Source organism: Acinonyx jubatus, chromosome E3 (assembly GCF_027475565.1).
Source record: "Acinonyx jubatus isolate Ajub_Pintada_27869175 chromosome E3, VMU_Ajub_asm_v1.0, whole genome shotgun sequence".
Classification (NCBI taxonomy): Eukaryota; Metazoa; Chordata; class Mammalia; order Carnivora; family Felidae; genus Acinonyx; species Acinonyx jubatus.
This window is the reverse complement of record NC_069398.1, coordinates 18,490,922-18,509,943: the sequence shown is the minus strand read 5'-3', so window position 1 is coordinate 18,509,943 and position 19,022 is coordinate 18,490,922.

Here is a 19,022-nt window from a genome sequence, read left to right as displayed (position 1 = left end):
CTTACCACCGTGGACTGGAATCCTCCACTCTAGTAATAATGTACACATCTGAGATCCCTTGTGTCTCAGAGGTGCCATCCTGTCCATGACCAGGAGCCAAGTTCTCACTATATTGAACTCTAATATTTTGTTAAGACCCTTATGTGTTAGGATTATTTTGTTTTTCTTGGTATAATGTCCCTGTTGGTTTTTTGGTTATCCAATTAGATTTTTATTTTTCCTTGGTAAAATTGTTTTCGGGCTTTTTATACCTGCTATTATGGTCTGACCTCCTGTCTAGTGTTTTGAATGCCATTTGTCTATAACAGGAAACGTTTCTAGGGAAAGGACAGGTATACAGTCCTGGATGTCTAAGGGCATCACAAACCTGTTACTGCTCAAACTCTAATGATTGAACGTCACTTGTCCCTTTAAGAAGCTGGAGATGCCAACCACTCAGGGGTCATATAACTAGTTAGCATGCTGGAGTGTCATTTATTACCAGGATAAACCAGACAAATCACTCTATCAACCAATGCCCAATAAGTCTGTACTATAACGAGTCTTAGAGGCTATGAAATTCAAAAGGTATCCTTGGACCAGTGTCTTTTGGATAAACTTTGCAGCAGATTGCCATTTTACATTGCTATAAGGTCTTCTTCCTCAGTTTTGTTTGTGTCCCTGCAAACTTCTTTGTTTCATTTCTTCTGACCAGAATCAGGACATTTTCTCTGGTCCCTGTCAATGAAAATTGGCCTTTGGCAAAGTTCTGCAGATGCAAGGTTGCACAGCATCCTTATGGATCCTTGTCTCAACTAAGATTGGGCCAAATACCTGCTTCCTTCTCACAATTATACTAACTTGTACCCTTATCTCTCTGACACAGTCTCACTAGGGACAATTTAGAATTGCAGTGGCCCCTAACAAGATTATTTATTTGAGAGGTACCTTACAACAAAAAAAGGAAGAAAGTCTCCTGAGGAGATTATTTGTCTTATTTGTCAAAAGGAGAGATTATTTTATGGGGTGCCTGGCTGGCTCAGTTAGTAGAGTGTGCAACTCTTGACCTCAAGATTGTGAGTTCAAGCTCCGTATTGGATGTGGAGCCTACCTAAGAAAGAGACAGAAAGAGAGAGAGAGAGGTTATTTTGTGTAACATAGGTGATTATTTCATTTCCATACTTTGGAGATTAATAAATGCTGACTTTTTAATTGTATAGCTGTATTACATTGCCAAGTGCCTCATTTATTTTTTTTAAATAGGCTGGAATATCATTGTGTGTGTGTGTGTGTGTGTGTATTATGTCAAAATGTGTTTTTTGTTTTTTTTTTTTAACATTTAAACTGTTTTCCTTCTCCTTGCAGGAAAAACATGAATTAGCCTTTTAGAGTGATAGTTTTATAGCCTTAAGTAGCTACCTCTCACTTTTTTTGCTGTCCATTTTCTTCTCTTGGAAAACTTTAGGGAATTATTCTGCTGAATGTGTGCACTCTAGAAATATCTAATCTAGTTAAACAAACATGTCTAAACTAATTGTTAAACTATATATGATTTCCTCAGTGTGCACTGAAAAGTATATTTATGTAATAGGCTTTGTTATTATAGTACAAAATAAGAAAAGGCCTCAGTTCAAAGATAAAGGAAGAGCTTTTGGCATAATCCAATGTCTTTAAATTTAAATTTGCCATGTAAAAATAATACCAGTACGATATTTTGGCTTGTATAAGATCAGTGTCAGTCTTCTTGTGATTTAAACCTTCTTATATTTTATATTGATTTTAAAAGTTAAGTAAATTATCATAGTTTTCAGATACTATTTTTCTTAAAATATTTTTCTTTTAAAAATAGTCACCATGTTGGGGTGCCTGGGTGGTTCAGTCAGTTGAGTGTCTGGCTCTTGATTTTGGCTCAGGTCATGATCCCAGGGTCATGGGATCGAGGTCCACATCTGGCTCTGTGCTCAGCATGCAGCCTGCTTAAGATTCCGTCTCTCTGCCTCTGCCCCTCTCCTCCTCCTCCTCTCTCTCTCTCCCTCCCTCCCTCCCTCCCTCAAATAAAAATAAAATAAAATAGTCACCATGCTGTACATTACATCCCCAGAACTTATCATATAATTGGAAGTTTGTACCTCTTGACCACCTTCATTCATTTCCCTTACCCCAACCCCTGCCTCTTTCAATCACCAATCTGTTCTCTGTCTCTATTAGTTTTGTTTGTTGTTGTTGTTGTTTAGATTCCACATATAAGTGAAATATTATGGTGTTTCTCTTTCTTTATTTCACTTAGCATAGTGCCTTCAAGTTCCATCGATGCTGTCACAAATAGCAGAATTTCTTGCCTTTTTATGGCTGAATAGTATTCCATCGAATATACATATCAATCACATCCTCTTTATCCATTCATCTATCAGTGGACACTTGGATTGTTTCCATATCTTGGCTATTGTAAATAACCCCTTGGCTTCAATAAACATAGGGATGCATATGTCTTTTTGAATTAGTATTTTCATTTTCTTTGGGTAAATACCCAGTAGTGGAATTACTAGATCATATGGTATTTCTAGTTTTAACTTTTTGAGGAGCCTCCACACTGTTTTCCACAGTGGTTGCACCAATTTACATTCCCAATGACTGTGCACGAGGGTTCCCTCTTTTCCACATCCTTGCCAACCCTTGTTTTTTCTTGTCTTTTTGATATTAGCCATTCTCACTAATGTGGTGTGATATCTCCTTGTGGTTTTGACTTGCATTTCCCTGATAATTAGTGATGCTGAGAATCTTTTCATGTATCTGTTGGCTATCTGTATGTCTTCTTCAGAAAAATGTCTATTCAGGTCCTCTGCCCATTTTAAAGTCAGATTTTTTTTGGTGTTGTATAAGTTCTTTATATATTTCAGGTAAAAATATCATTATTGGAGTTTTTTTTAATGTTTATTTATTTTTGAGAGAAAGAGAGAGAGAGAGCGGGGGAGAGGTAGAGAGAGAGGGAGGCACAGAATCCAAAACAGGCTCCAGGCTCTGAGCTGTCAGCAACAGAGCCCAACGTGGGGCTTGAACTTATGAACCGTTGAGATCATGACCTGAACCAAAGTCGAACACTTAACTGACTGAGCCACCCAGACACCCTAATCCCATCATTGGATAGTCATTTACAAATATCTTCTTGCATTTAGTAGGTTGCCTTTTTGTTTTGTTGATAGCTTCCTTTGCTGTGCTAAAACTTTTTATTTTAGTGTAGTCTCAATAGTTTATTTTTGCTTTGTTTTCCTTGCTTGAGAAAACATATCTAGAAAAATGTTGTTAAGACTGGTGTCCAAGAGGTTACTGCTTTTATGTGTTCTTTAAGAAGTTTTATTATTTCAGGTTTCACATTTAAGTCTTTTTTTAAAAATTATTTTACGTTTATTTATTTTTGAGAGACAGAGAGAGATAGAGCACAAGTGGGAGAGGGGCAGAAAGAGAAGGAGACACAGAATCCAAAGCAGGCTCCAGGCTCTGAGGTGTCAGCACAGAGCCCGACGCGGGGCTCGAACCCACAAACTGAGAGATCATGACCTGAGCCAAAGTCAGATGCTCAACCGACTGAGCCACCCAGGCGCCCCTCACATTTAAGTCTTATCCATTTTGAGTTTATTTTTGTGTTTGGTGTAAGAAAGTGATCCAGTTTTGCATGCAGTTGTCCTGTTTTCCCAGGATAAACTGTTGATTGATGAGACTGTCTTTTCCCTATCTTGTATTCTTGCCTCCTTTGTTGTAGATTAATTGACCATATAAGTGTGGGTTTATTACTAGGGTCTTTTCTGTTCTGTTGATTTATATGTCTATTTTTTGTGCAAGTACCATACTGTTTTGATTACTATAACTTCGTAGGATAACTTGAAATCAGGAATCGTGATACCTCCCACTTTGTTCTTCAGGATTGCTTTGGCTACTTGGAGTCTGTTGTAACACCATAAAAATTTGGGGATTATTAACTCTTGGTACTTTATTTTTTTTAAGTTTATCTATTTATTTTTTGGGGGGAAGGGCAGAGAGGGAGAGAGAGAGAATGTTAAGAAGGCTTAGTACTGTCAGTACAGAGCCTGACACAGGGCTAAATCTCACGAACCATGAGATCATGACCTGAGCTGAAATCAAGAGTCAGATGCTCAAACCAACTGAGTCACCCAGGCACCAAATATCTCTTTTCTTTAGATATTTGTTTCCTGTATATTGTTTCCTCTACAACTATTCTTGATTTTTCCTTTCCTAGATTCAGTCCTCAAAATTAGACTAATAACACTATTAGGATATTTTTTATGCCTAAATTAGCTTCGATTTTCTAAAAAAGCCAGTAGGTAACACAGAGATCTTCTCCTTTACTTTATAAAATGAAGAACAATAGGAATCATTAGGTTTACCAGGAATTCTCCAAACTCCTCTTCTCCAAATTCTCCTATTAGTTTGAATTCATTAAATAAGAACTCTTTTGTCTTCTATACTCATAATTAAAAAATAATAAACCAAAGAGTTTTCTTCCTAAGTTATTTACACGTGACTAAAGTGTAGGTTAATGTAAACATCTGTCAATGATTATATGCTTTTTAGTAAAAAAATAAAAATAAAAAAATAATCATTTTTTTAAGTTTTTATTTATTTAAGGGGGGGAGAGAGAAAGAGAGAGTACAAGTGGGGGATAGGCAGAGAGAGAGAGAGAGAGGGAGAGGGAGAGAGAATCCCAAGCAGGCTCCACACTACCAGTGCAGAGCCCAATGTGGGACTCGGATTCACAAACTGCGAGATCATGACCTGAGCTGAAGTCGGACTCTTAACCAACTGAGCCGCCCAGGCACCCCAAGCATAATCATTTTTAAGCACAAAAATTGGTGTGATAACCATCTACAAAAAGATCAGTTTCGAAGATTTTAGTGTCACAAGCATCTTTCCTTTATCTTCATGAAAAGTCTGAACAAGGGGCTCCTGGGTGGCTCAGTGGGTTAAGCGTCTGACTTCGGCTCAGGTCATGATCTCACAGTTCATGGGTTCGAGCCCCGTGTCGGGCTCTGTGCTGACAGCTTGGAACCTGGAGCCTGCTTCGGATTCTGTGTCTCCTTCTCTCTCTGCCCCTCCCCTGCTCACGCTGTCTCTCTTTGTCTCTCAAAAATAAATAAATGTAAAAAAAAATTTTTTAATAATAAAAAAAAAGTCTGAACAAGCATTAGGAGTACTGGTCAACTTTCAGATGGGGATCATCAGGGGCCTACTGCTTATTTCAGTTTTTCATTAGATCCAATAGCCACGGCATACCTACCTTGTCTAAGAGCTATAGAAACAACAGCAGAATGCATACAACTTTCCATTGATTTATTTAGTTCTAAGGTCTCTGCTAACTATGGTTCCCCATTCTAAAGACTCTTCTACTGACAGAAAACACTCAACACTTCTCAGCTGGTGGCCTATCTCCCTATGAAATACTATTATTTTCCCTTTACGTGTCATTGTCCGTCACTGCAACCCTGTAAATCAGACACCCTCCTTTTCTTACATGGAGGAGGAGAAGCCCATGGTTGTTTTTCTCTCTTAGGGAACTCACAAATCCTGGAAAGACCTTCTAGAGATTCCCTTGTACCCCTGCTTTAATTGCGTTTGTTGATTAATCTTACTTTAAAAAGATAAATACTAATACCAGACATAATGGAGCTTAATGAGGAAAGACTGAAAGCTTTTCCTCTAAGATCAGAAAAATAATGAGAATGCCTACTATTGCCATTTGTATTTAACATAGTACTGGAAGTCCTAGCCACAGCAGTTAGGCAAGAGAAAAATTAAAGTCATCCAAACTGAATAAAAATGTCATCCAAATTGGAAAGAAGAAGTAAATTTTTCTTTATTCAAGGATGACATGATCTTATACATAGAAAGCCCTAAAGATTCCACAAAAAACCCATTAGAGCCAATAAAGGAATTTTAACAAAGTGTGCAATACAAAATTGACACTCAAAAATCAGTTGTTTCTACATACTAACAATGACCAATCTGAGAATGAAATTAAGAAAACAATTCCATTTACAATAGCATCAAAAATAATAAAATACTGGAGCACCTGGGTGGCTCAGTCATTAACCATCTGACTTTGGCTCAGGTCATGATCTCACTGTTCGTGAGTTCGAGCCCTGCATCAGGCTCTGGGATGGCAGCTTGGAACCTGGAGTCTGCTTCTGTCTCTGTCTCTCTACCCCTCCTCCTGCTTGCTCTCTCTCTCTCTTTCTCTCTCAAATGTAAAATAAAACATAAAACAAATTTTTAGTAATGAAATACTGAGGAATAAGCTTAACCAAGTAGACAAAGGGCTTGTACACTGAAAACTATAAAATGTTGCTGAAAGAGCTTATGGAAGAACCAAATAAATCAAAAGAAATCCAAGTTTATGAGTTGGAAGACTTAATATTGTTAAGATGTCGATACCACCCAAATTCATCTACAGATATGTGCAGTCCCCTATCAAAAGCCCAATAGTGATTTTTGCAGAAATAGGACAATCCATCCTAAAATTCATATGGAATCCCAATGGACGCTGAATAGCCAAAATTGTTTTGAAAAGTAACAAAATTGGAGATCTCACAGTTACTGATTTCAAAATGTACCACAAAGCTATAGCAGTTAGAACAGTGGGGCACTGACATAAGGATAGATATATAGACCAATGGAATAAAATAGACAGTCCAGAAATAAACCCTCAAACATATGGTTAAATGATTTTCAACAAGGATACCAACATCATTCAATGGGGAAAAGCTAGTCTTTTCAACAAATGGTTGAGAAAACTGGATATCCACATGCAAAAGAATGAAGTTGAGCCTTTATCTTACACCATATACAAAAATTAATTCAAAATGCATGGAAGAACTAAATGTAAGACCTGAAATTATACTCTTAGAAGAAAACATAGGGGAAAAGCTTCATGATGTTGGATTTGGCAATGTTTTTTTAAAATAAGACACCAAAATCACAGACAAAAAAAAAAAAAAGAGAGAGAGAGAGAAGAAAATAGATAAACGGGAACTACATAAAAATTTAAAATACTGCGTATCAAAGGACACAATCAACAGAGTGAAGAGGGAACCTGTGGAATGAGAGGAAATATTTGCCAATCCAGTATCTGCTAAAGACTTAATATCAGGAACACGTAAAGAACTCCTACAACTCAACAACAGCAACAACAAAAAATTAACCTGACTGAAAAATGGGCAAAGCACTTGAATAGATATTTTTCCAAAGAACATATACAAATGACCAAAAACACATGAAAAGATGCTCAACATTACTCATCATTAGGGGAATGCAAATCAAAACCACAGTTAGTTACCACTTCATATCTACCATATGATCCAGCAATTCCACTTCTGGATATATACCCAAAAGAACTGAAAGCAGAGTATCAAAGAGATATTTGTACACCCATATGTATACAGCATATTCACAAGAGCCAAAAAGTAGAAAAAACCCAAGGGCCCATCAACAGATGAATGAATAGACCAAATATGGTATCTGCATACAATGAAATATTATTTAGCCTTAAAAAGGAAGGAAATTCTGACATATGCTCTAATATGGTGAACCTTGAAGACATTATGCTAAGTGAAATAAGCCAGTCACAAAAAGACAAATACTGTATTATTCCACTGATATGAGGTACTAGAGTAGTCAAATTCATAGAGACAAAGTAGAATGGTGGTTGCCAGGGCTTGGGGAAAAGGGGAAGGGGAGTCATTATTTAACGAGAACAGAGTTTCAGTTTTGCAAGATGAAAAAAGTTCTGGAGATGGATGGTTGTGATGGTTGCACAATGTGAATGTACTCTTAAAATGTACCTTAAAAATGTACTGAACTGTACACCTAAAAATGGCTAAGATGCTAAGCCATAAGATGAGATTTACTTTATGTGTATTTTACCACAACTAACAATTTAGAAAAGAGAGAAATATATGGGACACCTGGGTGGCTCAGTCAGTTGGGCATCGGTTGGTTTTGGCTCAGGTCATGATCTCACAGTTTGTGGGTTTGAGCTCCATGCTGGGTTAGGCGCTGGTGGTGCGGAGCCTGCTTGGGATCCTCTCTCTCTCTCTCTCTCTCTCTCTCTCTCTCTCTGCCCCTCTCCCCAGCTTGTGCTCTCTTGCTCTCTGTCATGATAAAGAAATAAACTTAAAATTTTTAAAAGATTTATTTGTTTTCGAGAGACAAAGTGTGAGTGGGGGAGGGGCAGACAGCGAGGAAGACACAGAATCTCAAGCAGGCTCCAGGCTCTGAGCTGTCAGTACAGAGCCCAACACAGGGCTCAGAATCACAGACTGTGAGATCATGACCTGAGCTGAAGTTGCACACTCAACCAATGAGCCACCCAGGTGCCCCAATAAATAAATAAACTTAAAAAAAAAAAAAAGAAAAATTAAAAAAAAAATCCAAGCAGCCTATGTTATCACAATCTTGGATTTATCCTTGTAAGCTTGTTCCAGATGTTAAATCAGTTCAGATGGTAAATAAATTACCTTCACCCAGGCCTGGAAACTGATGAAAGATAATAAAACAAATATTCATACCCACAGTGGGTTTACACTTTTAGGTCAATTCCTGACTTCAAAATGCATCGGAAACAGACATTCTAACTTAGAAAAACGGTGTGGCTTCATCTCATAAAATTGAACACTCATATATGCTATTGTGCAGGTTCTGGGCCTATTTGCTCTTGGAGTCACTCTTCATAGTCCCCTGCTGTGCTCAGTTTTATGGCTGGGTGACTGCTACAGGCTATCCATCCCAAGCAGCCATGTCAGCTGGCTTCCAGTTGGGTTCAAGCAATGGAAGGCAATGGAAGGAGAATGTAAAGCAGAAGGAAGGGAGGAGCCAGGGTATTTCTCTACCAGCACCCTCCCCCATCCTCACTTCCTATTCCCATAGTATACCCTATGATGGCTGTAGCTATCACATCTCCCATGGGAGAGGCTGGCCATAATTCCAACTTCTACAGGTGACCCTGACCCTAGGATCTGGTAACACTAAACTTTGTCCCTCCATCCTAAGAGTGGTTAACAGCTTTCAGCTATTGTTAATTTTTGGAGAAGCTTACCACCTCCTGTTAGGGTTCTCGGCCATTGGTTATCATACTACTCAGCAATAAAAAGGAACAAATTATTGAAACATGCAACGACTTAGACCTCAAGGTCACTTACATAAAATTATTTAAAAATTTTTTTGTGTGTGATGGGGAAACTTGAGTGGGGGGAGCAGAGGGTGAGAGAGAGAATCTCAAGCAGGCTCCTGTATCTTGATGGTGGTGGTGGTTACATAATTCTACACATGATAAAATTCAGTATGTACACAGAACTGTATATACACAGACACAAATGAATGCATGTAAAACTGATGAAGTCTGAATAGTCTGTGGATTGTACCAGTATCAATTTCCTCATTGTGACACTGCACTACTGTTATGTAAGATGTTACCATTGGGATTGTTACCATTTCTTTGGGTGAATGCCCAGAAGTAGAATTACTGGAATTACTTGTGGATATGTTATTATTTCCAAATAAAAACTTATTAAATTTTAAAAAAGAAACAGATTTCCTGACATATCCCTCTAAAATGGACAGCAAATTAAGAACTTTTAGATGTTTGGGGTGCCTGGATGGCTCAGTCGGTTAAGCGTCCGACTTTGGCTTGGGTCATGATCTCACGGTTTGAGTTCAAGCCCCACGTTGGGCTCTGTGCTGACAGCTCAGAGCCTGGAGCCTGCTTTGGATTCTGTGTCTCCCTCTTTCTCTGCCCCTCCACCGCTCATGCTCTCTCTCTCCTTCAAAAATAAATAAACATCTAAAAAAACTAAAAAAAAAAAAAAAGAACTTTTAGATGTTTTGCTGTTATCTAAGAGGTAAACATAGTCAAAATGGAGTTTAGCATAAATGCTTCCTGATACTGCCCATATAGCAGAGATAAATTAACAACACTGAACCAACATGGGTGGGGGTAACTTTCAGGGTCTTGCAGAGGATGCTTCCAATGCATGCCCTAATTGCCAAGGACATATTCCCTGCAAGACTATCTATAAAGGTAGGACATGAACAGGAACCAAAGCCTCCCAGGCCCTGTGAACACCTCCAGGTGAACTATGAGTGTTCTGGTTATTGTGGTTTATTCTCACGATGGATTAAGTTTTTCTCTCACTGGAGAGCTATGTACATACTAGTGGAGAAAAAATTACTTGATTTTAAAATTCCCGACGTTGGTGGTGCTGGGGCGGGGGGTGTCTCAATTTATCTCTCTGATAACAGAAACACATGCACTGGTACCATTATTTTCTTAATTTCTTTTACTCAGAAAATAAACTCTCCATATCATCCACTATCTTCAACAAAAATAAGAGAACTAAAGGAATTTGAAAGCTCATAAGTATCAAAACTCTCAGAAACCCCAAGCTTTGCCACTGCGCTTGGTACCACAAGATCAATTCCCTCCAGGATTCACAAGTTATTTCCTACTGAGTTAACGGCCCCATGCATTTGGGAATTACTTCTAATCCTAGACTGATCCTGTTGTAAACTTATATGACTAATTTCTGCAGGGACTCGTATAATACCTCCAGACTTACCACTGATAAGTATTTCCAAAACATTCACCTAAGCAGCTCTGCATGATCTGATACCTAGAGATTTGGTCTTCCCGAAAAGAATGAAAAACAACAACCACAACAACTGCTCTTGATCCTCTAAACAAATGACCTTTAACAAATAACTGATACGATAATAAACTCCAAATTGTTGACCCTGAGGCTCATATTTCCCAACTAAAAAGACATATATCACTTTCTCCTGAATACTGGCATCTAGTCCAATAGGGGACCTCAAAATGAGGATTCTTGGCATTTCTCTAGAAATTGCTGACTGTGGGCAGCTTCTGTCCCAGACGATGGAACAGGATGCTAATGGAACAGCTTCTACAGAAGACAAGATTAATTTTTTATTTCTTCTGTACCCTTTTCCATACCCTTTGTTCTACTAGTAATTTTACCTATTATTGTCTTTAACATCCCCTCTTTAACTGACTAATATTTTCTTAATATGATCTTCTGTATCTTCATTCTGTTACTTTTGAACCCCAGTGGTTTCTTTTTGTTACTTAAGGAAAAAAAATGCTGGTGCATATTTCTCAGACCTTAGCTACTGCTCTGAATTTTCTTTCACAGATAGGTAGGCAGTGCTTAATTATTTTACAATGTGCACATTACAAAAACATTAAAATCACATTTTAAATGTTATCTATCACTAATCTAAGTAAAGTACAACATTCCATTAAATTTTTTTTTTATTTTTAAAATAGAAATGACACACAATGTTATTACATTAGTTGCAGGTGTACAACATAGTGATTGGACAATTCTATACATTACTCAATGCTCATCACTATAATATGGTGTAGTCACCACCCAACAGTATTACAGTATTATTATCTGCATAATTACTGACTACATTCCCTATGCTGTTCTTTTCAACTGCATGGCTTATTTATGTCATAACTGGAAAATTTGTGCCTCTTAATCTCCTTCACCTATTTTGCCTCCACCAGCTTATTCTCTGTATTTATGAATCTTCTTCTGTTTTTTTGTTTGTCCATTTACTCTGCTTTTTAAATTCTACATATAAGTGAAGTTATGTGGTATTTGTCTTTCTCTGTCTGACTTATTTTACTTAGTATAATACCCTCTAGGTCCATCTATGTTGTTGCAAATAACAAGATCTCATTCTTTTATATGGCTAAGTAATATTTCATTATGTATATATACCACATCTTTATCCATTCATCTATTGATGGACATTTAGGTTCTATATCTTGGCTAGTGCAATGCTGCAATGAACATAGGGGTACATATATCTTTTCGAATTACTGTTTTCATTTTCATTTTCTATTTATTTACTTATCTATTTATCTATTTGTTTATTTGTTTGTTTTTATTTTTGAGAGACAGAGCATGAGCAGGGGAGGGGCAGAGAGAGGGAGACACAGAATCTGAAGCAGGCTCCAGGCTCTGAGCTGTCAACACAGAGCCCGATGTGGGGCTCAAACCCATGAATTGTGAGATCATGACCTGAGCCAAAGTCGGATGCTTAACCAATGGAGCCACCCAGGCGCCTCAGTGTTTTCATCTTTTTTGGGTAAATGTCCAGCAGTGGAGTTACTGGATCATATGGTATTTCTATTCTTAATTTTTTGAGGAACTGCCATCCTGCTTTCCACAGTAGAAAGCACATTTCCAATTCACATTCCCACCAACAGTGCATGAGGATTCCCCTTTTTTTCATATCCACACCAACACTTGTTATTTGTATTGTTCTGAATTTAACTCATTGCTGGACCTGTCGCCTCTCCAGCTAATCTTGCTGACAAAAAAACAAAAGCAAAAACAAAAAACAAAAAACAAAAAACTTCCAAAAGGTAGAATTCCTTCCACAAGTCCTTTCCAGTCTTAAGTTCTCCTTACATAATTAATTCCAAAATTTAGTCCTGTAGAAATTGGACCTGAACAAAATGCTTTTGCTGAGGTCATTATAACCCTACTAGTAAAACCTAGGTTATCGGGAATGGGAACTAATGTTGGGGCTATTCTTGCTACAGACACTCTAGCCTACTTATAGTAATTATGTAATCGCACTCAAGGAATCTGTCTACCTCAGGAGTTCAAAAGTTGGATACACTTATTTTGATACATGATATTTATCTCCCAATACAACCTATGCCTTGCTGGGGTCATACTTCTTGTTCAGACATCAAGCTCTTACTTGCTGCTACACACTAACTTATCCTACAGATTCAGGGTAATTGTTAGAGCCTTTCGGGTATTTTCAACAACCACCTTTCCAGTGGATCATGTTTTCCTGAGAATGGTACCTAGAAATCTCTGAAATGAGACAAGAATAGGCTACTCAGATAAACTCCCAGGAGGGATAACCTACTCCCTAATCATGCATGTGATACGAGCTTCACTTCCCAGAGAGGGAAAAGACTACTGGAAAAGAGGATGCAAAACTTGTCCGTAACCTCACCAGACATCATAAGCAATACATCTACTCAGAAGCTCAACAACCAACTTAAACTTAAATTTGTTAACCAAGGTGAAAGTTATGCTTCTGTAAACACTTGTTGCTGCACCTGCAAAATACAGGTCAAGTAGAACAGTCTGCAACTGTGCTAAAAGAAGTCACTTGAAGGGCACCTGGGTGGCACAGTCGGTTAAGCATCAGACTCTTGATTTTGGCCCAGGTCATGATCTCACAGTTGTGGGATCGAGCCCTGTGTGGGTCTCAGTGCTGGGCATGGAGCCTGCTTGGGAATCTCTCTCTCCCTCTCTCTCTGCCCCACCACCTCCTCCTCCTCCTCCTCCTCCTCCTCCTCCTCCTCCTCCTCCTCCTCTTCCTTCTTCTTCTTCTTCTTCTTCTTCTTCTTCTTCTTCTTCTTCTCTCTCTCTCTCTCTCTCTCTCTCAAAATAAATAAATATTAAAATAAAGAAGAAGTCACTTGAATCTCTAAAAAAGACAAGCTGGGCTTTTGGACATGGTTTCATTGCCTGGGTTTGATAACCTGGGCCACTGTCTTGAGGACCTATTACAAGAAGTAATAGTTCAATAGAAACTAGTTTGTTTTTGGTAATTTCCTGTAATGTAGTTGGCTGATGTACCATTTTCAGAGTCTTTCTTAAAAATATTTATTTATTTATTTTGTGAGACAGAGCAAGAGTGAGTGGGGTAGGGGCGGAGAGAGGGAGAGAGAGAATCCCAAGCAGGCTCCATGCTGACAGTGCAGGGCCTGATGTGAGGCTCGAACACACGAACTGTGAGATCATGACCTAAGCCGGAATCAAGAGTTGGACACCCAGGGTGCCTGGGCGGCTCAGTCAGTTGAGCGTCCGACTTCAGCTCAGGTCATGATCTCATGCTTCATGAGTTCGAGCCCTGCATCAGGCTCTGTGCTGACAGCTTAGAGCCTGGAGCCTGCTTCTGATTCTGTGTCTCCCTCTCTCTCTGCCCCTCCCCCACTCATGTCCTGTCTCTCTTTGTCTCAGAAATAAATAAACATTAAAAAAAAAAATTGGATGCCCAACCAACTGAGCTACCAAGGTGCCCCTTGTCTTCAGAGTCTTAAGTGCTACTATGTAACCAAAATCATGTCAGAGGATTCAACAACTCTTGCTGTAACAAAAGGAGAAGGTGAGACTGACCTAAGCTGAACTATAGATGTTCTCTTGGCAATCTCCTAATGAGAAAAATCTTGGCAATGGCAAAGAGCTGAGTAGTAGACTAAAATCCTAAGGCCTGATTCCATCTGCCCTTGGCCAAGAGGGAGACTGAGAAAGAGAAAGCATCCTCTGACAGCCTGGAGCCTGCCTGACACTATCATCTAGGCTTTGGTGTTGATCGGAATTCGTAAGACACTCACAGCTAGACTGTGGGTTTCCCTTAATAAACATAAACAATTTCACAAAACACTAACATGACAAGGCTACCACCGTGATGGATCAAGGCAAAAACATGACCATTCTGTCATGACTGAACACCGACAAAAACAAGCATTATCCAAACAGAAATAACCAAATATTCTCCATTCTGGCTAGTATGAGAATTATGCTCCTTTATCAATTATAGCTTTAGTCTTGCTCCTTTCTTCCCACCTTTAATTTATTTTTTAAAGTTTACCTTTAAATTTATTTTGAGAGAGGGAGAGCGAGGGAGGGGCAGAGAGAGAGGGAGAGAATCCCAAGCAGGCTCAGCACTGTCGGCACAGAGCTCTCTGCAGGGCTTAATCTCGTGACCTGCAAGGTGATGACCTCAGCCCAAATCAAGAGTCGGATGTTTAACCAACTGAGCCACCCAGGCACCCCTCTTCCCCCCTTTTATATAAAAAATTTTAAGATACCCAATCATGGAACTATCCCCATTTCCTCATAGCATTCAAACCAGAGCAAAGCCCCTTTCCCTGGGTCTTCTCCAGAAACTTAACCCAAGCTCAAGTCCTATACGAAGTCATTTCTAACATCTTCTTATACTGAAATGCTCTACAATTTCCCATCTTGTGTGGTCTCCCTCATTGCAATGAGTCAATAAACCCAACTTTGTTCAATTATAGGTGTGTTCTTGGTTGCCTTTGACAGGAGGACATTGCCACTGGAAATTGGCTTTGTTTGTTTGTTTTCACTGAAAGATACTGATTTTTTTTTTTAAGTTAACTCAAAATAAGTTTTAAGAAGTCTGAAATCATACACAACAGGTCTATGGCTTGATTTGGTCTGAGGGCTGCCAATTTGCAACCTTTCAGTTGGAAGAGCTCCCTTCTGGATGTAAAGATTAATATTATGAATAGTTAACAGCCATTAAGTACCTAAGCTGAACCAGGGAATGAACACATACTTTCACATACTGTTTTATTTAATGTTCTTTTCTGCATAAGTCATTCAGAACTCCCTGAATTCTATTCATGCTGTGCCATTTGCAAGGTCGCCTGCTGCATGTTTGACTATAAATGAGGTCAAATCCCTATTTTACAGGAAAATGCTAATGTATACCTGTTCCCTTCCCACTGTGAGCCTGTAGCCATAGGAACTGTGATCAAGTACACAATAACATCTTCGTGATCAAGTCCCTGGGGAACAAAGTTCATTTTAATGAAGCTGGTCTGACTGCAGAGCAATCTGAGGGACTTCCTGGGCTTCTCAGCAGTGTGCCACCTCCTAACTTCCAGCTGGCTTTGGAGGAAGAGAAAGTGGAGCTGTCTCAGGTATGGGCTTCTTATTGGGAGCTAGGTCTGGGGCAGGCAGAAAAAGGCTATGGGGAAAAATCCTTTGGGCATGCTTCTCCGAAGGAGAAATCAGGAGAAAGGGGCTTGTATACCAGGTAGCATGGTCTCTGAGGGCTTTACCAGATCTCTGAGTGTATGAATTGTGCCTAGAGTATAGAAAGATTCTACCATCACCCGGGGCATTGGCTAGAATCTTTAAGGATCCTTCCAGCACTGGAATCATAGGAGCAAGGGACCCAATTCTATGACATCTTTGGTTTGTGAAGATGGGAGAAAACAGAAAAAGCTTTAGGCTAAGTGCTCCCACTAACTCACTTCCCTTTCTGTATCCTTGCCATTTCCCACACCATATGTCCTTCACTCTATTCTCCAAAAAGCCCAGGGACCTATGTCTTCCTTTGACTGCCTAAGGTGAGCCCTGGGAGTCTTAAGCCCATAAAACCCCTGCCTTTCCCCTTTTCTCTGCTATGTGGGCCAACGTTTCTGCTTCAATTTCCCCGAATGACAAAACAGTTTCCCCAGGACTGGCGCTAGCTCCCCTGGCCAATGCTGGCCCTTGGAGTCAAGACCGTCTTCCTATGCTCATAATGTCAGGCTGAGCCTTGATGTAAGAAACTGATTACTCAGAACCACATTCTGAATATAGCCACTACAGAGAGTATTTGACTGCCTCTCGTGTACTATATGGATCTGAACAGCCTGAATCAAGATGCCTTGGACACAGTCCTGTGGCTCATGGCCACATCTCTCAAGGAGTGGCTCTGTGCAGGACCAGGTTCCCAGCCCAGGTCTCCAGCCCCAGTCTTGTCCTCTTTCTCACCCCGACCATGCTACTGACAAGATGTCTCTCTGGCCAAGCTGCTCATTTTGAAAGAGATGACAAAAAAAAAAAAAAAAAGATGAGATAAAGACAGAGACAGAGAGAAAAGGAGAGGAGAGAGATGTGTTGGGGACAGAGGCTCCTAAAAAAGATCTGTCGTTTTTCAGTAGATCAATCAATCACCCAAGGCATAATGGAGGGCTACATCTCTTCTCCATCCTTGTCCAATATGCACCTTTGGGTCTTATTTAGTAATTAGGAAATTTTTAATTCCTATTGAAAATATGATACACATGATAAAAAATTCAAACAGTAATAGAGCATGCAGTATAAAATTCATTTCCTCCCCCACCCCCGACCCTGACCTCTAGTTCCCTTCTCCAGAGGCAGCCCCTGTTTAGAGTTTCTTCTTTATCTTTACAAAACACACTATACATGTATAAGCACGCGTGTATCTAATCTCCTTTTTGTGAAAGACACTAATTAACATACTATATGTTTTCTTATATTATACTGTTTTCACCTGAATAAGCTCCACTTGGGACTTATTTCAGGTCTGTACATATAGATATGTCTCAGCAGCTGCACCATATTCTATTATGGCCCTACTGAGGGGACAATTCCAGTGGTGTTCTTTGTTTTGATAGTATAAACAATGCTGCAATGAATATATTTGTAATACTTCTTGAAATACATAAATAAGTTTGTCAGATAAATTCCTAAGGGTAAAGGTCAAAGGTTATGTTCATCTTGACAGATATTTTCACTTTGTCCTGCAGAAAGTTTAAATCAATTTAGATTCCCGTCTACACTGAGGGTGGGCCTATTTTCCCATCCCCCCACCAATAGGATATTTCCAGACATTCGATCTTGGTGCAGCCTTATTCGTTTATTCATCAAAATGATGCATATTATTGTCAGGCCCTGAGTTGAGCACAAGAATGTAGAAATGAAAAGGACAAGTCCTGAACTTTGCCCTCATAATTGAGACATGCAAACTACAGTATTATCTGGAAAATGCAACAACGGTACAAGGTACAAAGGTAGCACAACAAAGGGAGAGGTTAATTTCATCTGTTTGAGGGACAGTGGGGTTTGTTCACAGGGAAAACTTGGTGAAGAACCAGATATCTGAGATAAGAATTGTGAAGAATTCATTTATTTAACAAATATGTGTTAAGTGCCTGCTATGTGCCAGGCACTGTTCTGGATTCTTAGGCTGTATTAGTGTCAAAGATTCCTGCTTCATGAAACTTACATCCTAGTGAGTCAATAACTAGTAGATATAATAAATAAGTAAATTATATCACATGTTACAAGGTGATGCGCATTATGAAAAGATAAAAAAGCAAAATCCGGTAAGGGGAATAAGGAGTATCTTTGGTAGAGGGGGATGTGAATAGCAACATTAAGATAGTCAGGTAGACCTTGTCAGGGAGGTGATTTTTTTAAATGTTTTTATTTATTTTTGAGAGAGAGAGAGAGAGAGACAGAGCGTGAGCAGAGAGGGGCAGAGAGAGGGAGACACAGAATTTGAGGCAGGCTCCAGGCTCTGAGCTGTCAGCACAGAGCCTGATGTGGGGCTCGAACCCACAAGCTGTGAGATCATGACCTGAGCTGAAGTCAGACACTTAACTGAGCCATCCAGGCACCCCATCAAGGAGGTGAGTTTTGAGCAAAGATCTGTCAAAAGGGAGTTGGTTAGGAAATATCTAAGGAAAAGCTTTCCAGGTAGTCAGAACAGCCAGCACAAAGGCTCTCGGGTGAGTGTGGGCCTGACATATTTGAAAAGAAGCAATAAGGCCAGTGAACTGAGGGAGGGGAAGGATGGTAGGAGAGGGAGGTCAGAGAGACGATATGGTCCACAGCTTGTAGGGCCTTATAGGCCACTGAGACAACTTTGGTTTTTCCTCTAGGTAAAATGAGAGTCACTACATGGTTTTAAGCAGAAGAGTAACATGATCTTCCTTAAAAACATTTTTTTTCCCTTTAGTGGCTCAGTCAGTTAAGCACCTGACTCTTGACCTCAGTTCAGGTCTTGATCTTGGGCCTGTCAGTTCCGACCCTGGGCTCCATGCTGGGCTTGAGGCCTACTTAAAAATAAATAAATAAGTGAAATATAAAAAATTAAAAGAAAAAATAAAATAAAATAATTTTTTTATTTGAGATAGAGAGGAAGAGTGAGTGCACACGAGTGCACCATTGGGGGAGGGGCAGAGAGAGGGAGAGAGAGAGAATCCCAAGCAGGTTCTGCACTGCCGGCTGGGAGCCCCATAAGGGGCTGAAACTCCAACCATGAGATCATGACCTGAGCTGAAGTTGGACACTCAATCAACTGAGCCACCCAGGCACCCCTAAAATAATTTTTTTTAAGATTATTCTGGATGTAGGGTGACTGAGTGGTGC